Here is a 10,143-nt window from a genome sequence, read left to right as displayed (position 1 = left end):
GAGAAAAGAGAGAGAGAGAGAGAAAGAGAGAGAGAGAGAGAGAAAAGAGAGAGAGAGAGAGAGAGAGAGCGAGAGAGAGAGAGAAGAGAGAGAGAGAGAGAGCGGGAGAGCGAGAGCGAGAGAGTGAGAGAGAGCGAGAGAGAGAGAGAGAGCGAGAGCGAGATGAGAGAGAGAGGAGAGAGAGAGAGAGAGAGAGAGAGAGAGAGAGAGAGAGCGAGAGCGAGAGAGCGTCAAGAGAGAGACCCGAGAGAGAAGAGGAGAGAGAAGAGCGAGAGAGAGAGCGAGAGAGAGAGAGAGAGAGAGAGAGAGCGAGAGAGAGAGGCGAGCGAGAGAGAGAGCGAGAGAGAGCGAGAGCGAGGAGAGAGAGAGAGAGAGAGAGAGAGAGAGAGACGAGAGAGAAGAGAGAGAGAGAGAGAGAGAGAGATGAGAGAGAGAGAGAGAGGAAGAGCGATGGAAAGAATCAGGGTGTGAGGAGGAAGGGATGACAGGAAAATTGTTGGGAATACGGGTGTGGGTGGATGAAACGGGGAATGAGTGAAAAATTGAGGGGGCTACAGGGAGGAAAAGAGCAGAAGAGACAGACCCCAATTAGAGACAGGACAATGGGAGGGTGGAGAGTTGGATGGAGGATGTAAACAGGAGCCCTGACAGGGTTTACCGGGTCCGGAGACAAGAGGATGGAAAAGAGGAGTACAGATGGAAGGACAGGCTGCAAAAGGAGCAGAAGGATGTGGTTAAAGAAAGCTTGTTTACTGAGGACATTGAGAGAGTGAGCGCGCAGAATGAGCCCAGTGTGAACACCCACCATGACGAAACCATGATCAGGAATCAGCAGCACTTTGTTTCCCCCGGCCCACAGCAGAGCAACACAAAAACAAAAACACACATCCCTAAACCTCAAGAACACACGTCCACGTCCACACTTCACATCCACACACCCTCCCGCACTCTCAGGTCCTCTTCTGTGCTACAACTTACTACATCTTCGGCCTGCTTGACTACCACGGGGTCTACCAGCCTTCAGTCGCTCTGCCCCCCCCCCTCTCTCCCACAAGACAGTCACAACTACGACTCTCCATCAACCTCCAGATCCATCTCAAAATGCACCTCTTCAAACCGGAATATTCAGTCTGAGCCACGCCTCAGTGAGTTTTGTGCAGACGGTGATTGTATACTTATCTGTTGTGTTAACTTTTTGTTGTCTACCTGCTTTGTTTTAACATTATGCTGTCTGATACGGTGCCGCTTGTTTGTTTTGTTTTAAACTGTGTTCTGAAAGTGCCCACAAATAAAATGTATTATTATTATTATCATTACTATTATTACTATTATCATTATTATCCAAACTAACACATACACACACACACACACACACACACACACACCCACACACACACACACACATATATATATATATATATATATATATATATATATATATATATATATATATATAAAAACACTGTCAAGGAGAACCGAACGCCTGCCAGGGTGACTGTTGGAACTGCCGGTCTGCATGAGTTAGCCGTTAGCTTAGCCTGCCTAACTTCCGCGTCCTGTCAGACCGCCTTTGGTGTTTCCCCTTCAGGTGCAGCTCTTGGCAGGGTCGTGGTCCCTGGGCCCACAGCAGACCAAGCTCCCCCAGCCATCGAACGAAGACAAACTTAGACGCAGACGTGGACAAAGACACCGCATGGACGGTGCTGAGTGAGGCCGCCGTCTTCCCACACCGGAAGCTTACATAAGATATCTCAGCTGTCTTGCAACCTGGGTCTTATTTTGATGTCTTTTCCCATCGTGCATATCGGTTATGATATGGTTTTACTTGGTTTAGTAGATTTTGGACACAGGACCACCGCTGGACTCAGTTTACATCGGCGTCTTATGGGACAAGTGAAGAGCAGTGTCAGAAGAGCCGGCGAGCAAAACGACAACGTCGCCGATATGCAGGATGGACGAGAACGGAGTTATTCTGTTAAACTGAGATTATTTGATTTCTCAAACCTCTTCTCCGCTTCGCTCTCCTTCCTTCTTCAATATGAAGAACGTAACGTCATGTGACCATTTCGACAGCCAGGACGTCCTCGTGACCTTCATACCAAAACTATCCCATCAGCCTCCAGCCGAAGGTGACCCGTCAGGGATCAATATCTGGACATCAGCTCAACCAATCCCATTCAGGCAGTTCGAAATCAGTTCGAAGCGTCTTTTACCGATACTTCAGTATGTTATCGAACTCTATTTTCTTCTAACGTACCAGAGGAAGAAACAGACAACTCATAAATCCTCCTCCTTCTACTTTTGGGGAGCCAAAGGCCAAAAGATTTGACACCATACTTCACATTAGTTTGTACTGAACTTCAGGGCGCCATAAGCCCTGCCTGCAGTCGCGGTTGGGACACGTGGGCAGGGTGGTGGTTTGGACGGAGGCCAGCAAGAGTCTGTCTTTAGTTTTTCTCTGGCTATTGAAAAGCGAGACCTGGAGATGACCTTTATGATAGAACATCTACAACCTGCTCTCTGCTGTCGGAAACATGGACGCTGTACTGCAATACCATCCATCCATCCATCCATTATCCACCCATCCATTATCCACCCATTATCCATCCATTATCCCCCCATCCATTATCCATCCATCCATTACCCATCCATCCATTATCCACCCATCCATTATCCATCCATCCATTATCCATCCATCCATTATCCACCCATCCATTATCCATCCATCCATTATCCACCCATCCATTATCCACCCATCCATTATCCATCCATCCATTATCCATCCATCCATTATCCACCCATCCATTATCCACCCATCCATTATCCACCCATCCATTATCCATCCATCCATTATCCACCCATCCATTATCCATCCATTATCCATCCATCCATTATCCATCCATCCATTATCCATCCATTATCCATCCATTATCCACCCATTATCCAAACCGCTTATCCTGCTCTCAGGGTGGCGGGGATGCTGGAGCCTGTCCCAGCAGTCAGTGGGCGGCGGGTGGGGAGACACCCTGGACAGGCCGCCAGTCAAGTCAAGTCAAGTCAATTTTATTTGTATGGATCAATATCGCAAATGAAAAATGTACTAGAAGGGGCTGTACAGCAACACAACATCCTGTCCCTAGACCCTCCTCCCTAAAAACACACGCACACACACACACACACACATTCACACCTAGGGACAGTTTAGTACAGCCGAGTTACCTGACCTCCATGTCTCTGGACTGTGGGAGGAAACCGGAGCCCCCGGAGGAAACCCACACAGACACGGGGAGGACATGCAGACTCCACACAGAGGACGACCCGGGACGACCCACCAAGGCTGGACTACCCCGGGGCTCGAACCCAGGACCTTCTTGCTGTGAGGCGACCGCGCTAAATGCTACGCCATCGTGCCGCGCCAGAGTGTATCATTCTACACAGAGACCCCCCCCCCCCCACACACAGACACACACACACATTTGAGCACATATGAATGAACACAGGCATGTAACACCCCCATGCACCTACACACACTCTTTCTGGAAATACATGAATCCAAAATGTAACATACTTATGCACTGACTCCCAGATCCACACACACACACACACACACACACACACACACACACACGGGCTTACCTCCGTGTGGAAGCCCTATTGGTGATGGGAGTGTAGGAGGTGGCTGGAGAGAGGGGGAGAGTGTTGTGCGGTCGTTGTGTTTCTGCTTCTCTCTTCATTTGGGATCAGAATGACTAATCTATCACAGGCTATGCTGGGTAACCCTACGCTGCAGAGAAACTTGAGTTGTGGCAAAGGCCACATTGAAGACATACACACACACACATGCAAACACACACACACACAAATATACACACCTGTATACACATGGCATGCAAACACACACATGCATATACTCACACACTTTACACACATTACACATGCACTGCTCCACAATTACCTTTGCATTTCTGCAAACTAGTGTTGCTGTGGTCAAGTTAAAAAAGTAACAAATAAAATAATGTACTTTCTATTATAACACAACAATAAGCTGATGAAACACAACAGACAGATTTGAAACTCTGTGTATGTGTGTGTGTGTCTGCGTGTGTTTCTGTGTGTATGTGTGTGTGTGCATGCATGTCTGCGTGTGTGTATGCATGTCTGCGTGTGTGCATGCATGTCTGCGTGTGTGTATGCACGTCTGTGTGTGTGTGTGTGTCTGTGTGTGTGTGTGTGTGTGTGTGTGTGTGTGTGTGTGTGTGTGTGTGTGTGTGTGTATGGTTTAAGCCACCTCTCAGAGATCTGATAGTTTGCAGGGTGCTCGAACCCTGCCGGACTGGAACGGTGAACTCAGATCCTCATCATCTTTCCACATTTGACCGCAAGTTTCCGATGACGTTCTATTCAACATCCAGACATTCAAATTAACTCTTAATTTCCTGTCTGCATACCTGGTGGAATACTTTGTGTCCAAAAAACAAACAAAAGAACAAAAAACAAAAACCCTTTAGCTCATCGGAGGATAAGAAGTCGGGCCTCAGCGGTACCCATCAACTTTAAGGGTCACCTGATGAATGATCTGCTGTCACATTTGGTTACGTGACACTGTGACAGAACGAAGACACTCATGCTCAGACATACCTCACTGTCCTCACATCATAAAAACGCGTTTGCTCGCCCCCATAAGACGGCACAGAAAGGCCTCATGGGAATGTGGGGAGGCTGTCGCTCCACTAGCTCCTGCACAGATAACTGTCAATGTGAGGACGGCCTCAGAGGCACAAGTCCCAAATGTATGGAGGACTTCTTTAGACGAATGGGATGCTCCCACTTTATTTTATTTTTGTAATTTATCCATGGATAAACTAAACTGTAATATAATGTTAAAAACATTTATTGTGTACAAAACCTCTTATTATTCTCAGAATCCCAAGAGATTTAGTGACCTCACTGCAGACAAAACCAACCTGTTCTCTCCAAGTGAGTTTATCATCAATCAGAATACCTAAAACCATAATGACATTTTAATTATTTCCTCATTATTAATATGAATTTTAATTTGTTTGCAGTCATATTTATCATTTCCTGCAAATATCATGAAATTAAGACTTTTTGACATTTGATGACAACTTATTTGTTTGAAACCATATTAAGTAATTGAGAAGATCATGACTTAGCTCGCTAATGAGAGTTGTTAAATCTTTGAAACAAAAAGATTGGTGTCATCTGCAAAGCAGTGGAAATGTTGTGTTAGATACTGCGGCAAGATCATTTATACAGCCATCCATTATCCAAACGCTTATCCTACTCAGGGTCACAGGGATGCTGGAGCCTATCCCAGCAGACACTGGGCGGCAGGCGGGGAGACACCCTGGACAGGCCACCAGACCATCACAGGGCCCACACACACACACACACACACACACACACACACACACACACACACACACACACACACACACATTCACACCTAGGGACAATTTAGTATGGCCAATTCACGATTCACCTGACCTACATGTCTTTGAACAGTGGGAGGAAACTGCAGCTAGAAAAGCGCTATATAAATGCAATCCATCCATCCATCCATCCATCCATCCAGAGGAAACCCACGCAGATATGGGGAGAACATGCAAACTCCACACTGGGCTCGAACCCAGGACCTTCTTGCTGTGAGGTGACTGCGCTAACCACTGCTCCACCATGCCGCCCGATCATCTATTCAAATAAGAAAAAAATAAAGGTCCTAATATGGATCCTTGTGGTACACCATATTGCATTACTTTTTTTTTTTTACTCATGACCATTTATAAAAACATATTGTGAGAACATTAAGAACATAGTTACTGAACCACTTTTAAACATTACCATGAAAACCTATACATTTCTGAAAGGAAAATAGCATGGTTAACGGTATCAATGCTTTTGAAAGGTCTAAAAATATACCTATTGCACACTCATTGTTATATAAGGCTGTATAAATTCTATCAGTAGGTTCTACAAGTACCATATAAGTTATATGATTTTTACAGAATCCATACTGATGATTATACATAATATTGTAAGTACATGGCAATATTGAAATTGGACAATAATTTGTACAGGATCCTGGATCACTTGTAAATAGTGGAATAATAGCCATTTTAGGTCATAAGGTATGATACCAGTTTCTGTGGATAATGCAAAAATTAAAGTTAAAGGCTCAGTGTAAGGAGTCATGACTTCTTTGTTTAGGGATATGTTAATTCCATCATGACCCGGAGCTGATTTTAATAATATCATTCACCTCTTTAAAGGTAAGCAGATCAAAATTACTAAAAGATGGAAAAGGACCCTTTATATAATCTAATGAATTAACTCTTCTATCAACTATCTTTTTGGCAAGAGACACACCAAGACTTGAAAAGAAATCATTGAAACAACAAGCTAATATCAAAAGGATCTGTGAATGTAGAACTTCCATCTGAAAAGGCTGAAGGACACTGTAAGGAGAGCTTGGTGAAAAATGTTCACATGTAGAGACGGTGTGGTTACGATGGTGTGTTTTGTCTTAGTTCTCTGGTGTGCCCTCTAGTGGAATCCTCCATTAACACATGAGCGTCCATGAGCTATTTTTGTGAATTTGCCAGTGAGTGTTTTGTCAGAGTGCTTGTTAATTGGGGGCTTTAACGGTGTGTTCTCCCTCCTGCCACTTGGTGCTCAGCCGACCAATCGTGTAACTTCAGTGACGTTGTTGGTCACTTGATCCAGCAGCCCAATCGTTTCAAATATGATCACTCACTCAGTCAGTCAGTCAGTCAGTGACATTCATGTTTGTAGGGCTGGCCTGCCGGCCGGTCCAACCAAAAACATTAATATTGAAGTCCCACAGAATATGGTATGTTTTGTTTTCCTTATTTATAAATGCCAAAGTATTAATGAAACTATTGTCAAAACAAGTAATGTTTGTCTGGTGGTTGATAAATACTACCTATGACCAGATTTGTGTTATTTTTGTAAGACAACATTTCAACCTCAACTTCATAAGAATTTAGAAAATGGTCACGTCGTTTAACAAATTCAAAATTTGGATGGACAAAGACTGAATCTCCTCTTCCACACCCCGACTATCTGATGAAGTACATATTTATATGACGGCAACTCATAAAGGCCTTGTCTTTTGGATTCTCCTGTAAGCCACGTTTCAGTTAAAGCGATTACAGAAAACTCATGATTTAAGGAGGATTAATAATGTACCAACTGATCATAATTTTTAAGGAAACTGCATATTTAAGAACAAAAACGAAAATAGTTTAAATTCAACTGGAAATGATGCATGAAAAAAGTTGAACTGGAATTCGTTGTAGTTGTAGATAAAAAGAAGTTAAATCAGGGTAAAAATCTGTATCATGACAAACAATTTCATCCCTGTCAAGTTCAAATGGGTTAAAAAACATACTGTCGTCGACTATAAAAATATGTTTGGTGATAAGACTGCCAGACAAGAATACAAGAAATTCTTCATCATTAAGCCCATAGAAAGGAAACGCGGAGGCACATTTACGACAGATCCATGATGTCCAAACAAGATGTCATTTAAGGAACAGCTGTACATTTCCAGTAAAATCCACTTTTACATTTTTATGTTTTCATGTTTCAAAAAAGTTTATGGCCTGACAAAATCTGTTATGCTGTGGTCTGAATTAAGCTCAGCAGCAAGTCCTACGTGGGAATGTTCGCCTTAACAGCCTGTTACATCTGGTTCCATCTAAACCAAGGAAGTTAACGGGCTGTTAAGGCGAACATTCCCGCGTGGTACTTGCGGTTGGGTTTAACTCAGACCACAGCATGACAGATTTTGTCAGGCCATCAATATGAAATTATGAAACATTGCAGTGACCTACTTGCAGGTCACACATTCACCATGCGGGCCAGAGACGGTCCCTTTAAGACAGTGGGCGGGGGTTAGCAAAGGGTATTGTGGGTAGACCTGAGGCTGAGGTTTAGCAGTATGAACTGCTGACTCAGTTTTGGTTGGAGGGAATAAACGACCCCCCACGGCTGTGTGGTCAAAAGGAGGAGTGGTCTCGTCTCCTTTCTTCCATCCTCCACAACATCATAATTAGTCAGTGGCTTTTGGAGGGCACATAGAGAATATAACTGTATGTCTATGTGTGGTGTTTATCGTGTGTTCGAGAGAGACCGTGTTTTTTTTTTCTTCAAAATATGAAGACTGAATTATAGCTATCTATCGAGACAGATTTCTCTTTCCACGACAGATAGTATCCCCTCACGGCAAAGCCCCGCTGGCCATTTGTGGGCGTGTTGACTAGTTTTATTTATATTGAAATAAATATACATATATTTATACTTAAATTTGATTTATTTTATTTATTTATAGTGGTATTTTCGTGTCACCTTTTAGTATCAGCTCAGCTCACTTGGAACCTTGACAGAGGTGGTACCAAAGAAAGTACCTGGTACTATCCCTAACTTTTGCCCAATGGAAAACCAGAAAAAGCAAGTAGAGTTGAGTTGGGTCGAGCCGTTACCACGCAGCGGAAAAGGGGCATAAATAAAGCTGATACATTCCTTACATACACTACAGTGCAATAACTATAACTATTCTGTTAACCTTTTCCCAGAATGACGACGTTAATGACATTTATGAGTGATCGCAACAGATAACGGGTGATTAGTGTACATGATGTCACCGCTCAGTCATGTCTGTAACAGTAATATTTATATTTATATCAGAGCACGAGTCCCCACATGTACAGGGAACACAGTCTAATGTACTACTGTGTACACATGGGATTTTAACATTAATCCGTCCACACATTTCCATTTGGCCGAACTGTGTCGTCCTGCGGGAAAAACAAGGACAGTGGATGTGTGCAGGCTTTCTGAGAGTTGCTGTGAAGGTTTGGGATTAAACTGGTGACTGAGCAAGTCAGCCGGACCCCACCGTGATGGAGCAGCGGGTCATCCGGGGCCCACGAGGCTTCCGACTGAAGTGAATGGATCGGCGAGGCGTGCGCGAGGGAAACTGTATTCAGGTGGAATCTAAAAAGAGGATTTATATAATTGTACAATAAAAAAGTTGAAAAGTTGTCATCGTGCTGTTGTGTTGTATTGTGCATGGCCGTTCACAGATAGCTGGAGTAAGACTTGGCGAGACAACAGCAGCTGTGGTGCCGTGAGGATGAAATACTTCTACAGGAGACGGTTTGACCTTGACGCATGGCGGAGACAGCTGTACTACACGGGTGTTAAACGTGTGTGTGTGTGTGTGTGTGTGTGTGTGTGTGTGTGTGTGTGTGTGCATGATGGGGAATCTATTCTTACCACACTATTAATACAGAGATCACGACAAGAGCAGCCTATGAGTTAAAAATACTTGCAAACGTGCACACAGTATGTGCATGATGCTCACACACACACACACATACACAGACATACACACACACACACACACACACACAAACCCCCATCAATACATTGTGTGCGTAGGACAACATGGTGCCCTGTAAGTGAAATATGCCATCTCATGCTGCACATACTGAGGATATTTCAGTAACATAAGCCCCTCGGCCTCGTCCTATGTGTGCGAACACGAGCAGATGTTCAGGCGGATATAGAGCAGAGAGGTGAACGCCTATCGCCTCCTCGCTAGTTAGCGTCAGCAACCCCCACACCCTGCCCGGATACCGTCCAGCAACACACCTCCACCTCTGACATCCAATAATGTGTCACACAAGCCTCACAGCATCCAGTGACTATCAGCCTAGTCCCGCTGTAATGGGTGAACCAGACGCTGTGCTGTTCACACACACCTATCTAGACACACAACGGCTGGACGGAAAGATGGAAATGGATGATCGGCTGTGGTGACTCCTAACGGGGAGAAGAAGAAGAAGAAGAGTTGGTGTGTGCTGTCCTGGCACTATGTGAGTTGTCTTTGTCATGTATCCGTCCTGGGCTGTGGATTGCTGCATGTCATAGTGCAGATAACCAAGACAAATTCCCATGTATCCACACATTACGCCGTGAACAACGTCATCTCTGATTCATGCACAAACAAAAGCCGACACACCACGTCCTCCTCACAACAGTGCCCAGATAGCATCCGGATGTGGGCCACTTCAAGGCAGTGATCCGGCACTGATG

Source organism: Lampris incognitus, chromosome 2, assembly GCF_029633865.1.
Source record: "Lampris incognitus isolate fLamInc1 chromosome 2, fLamInc1.hap2, whole genome shotgun sequence".
Taxonomy (NCBI): Eukaryota; Metazoa; Chordata; class Actinopteri; order Lampriformes; family Lampridae; genus Lampris; species Lampris incognitus.
This window is presented reverse-complemented; position numbering follows the sequence as displayed.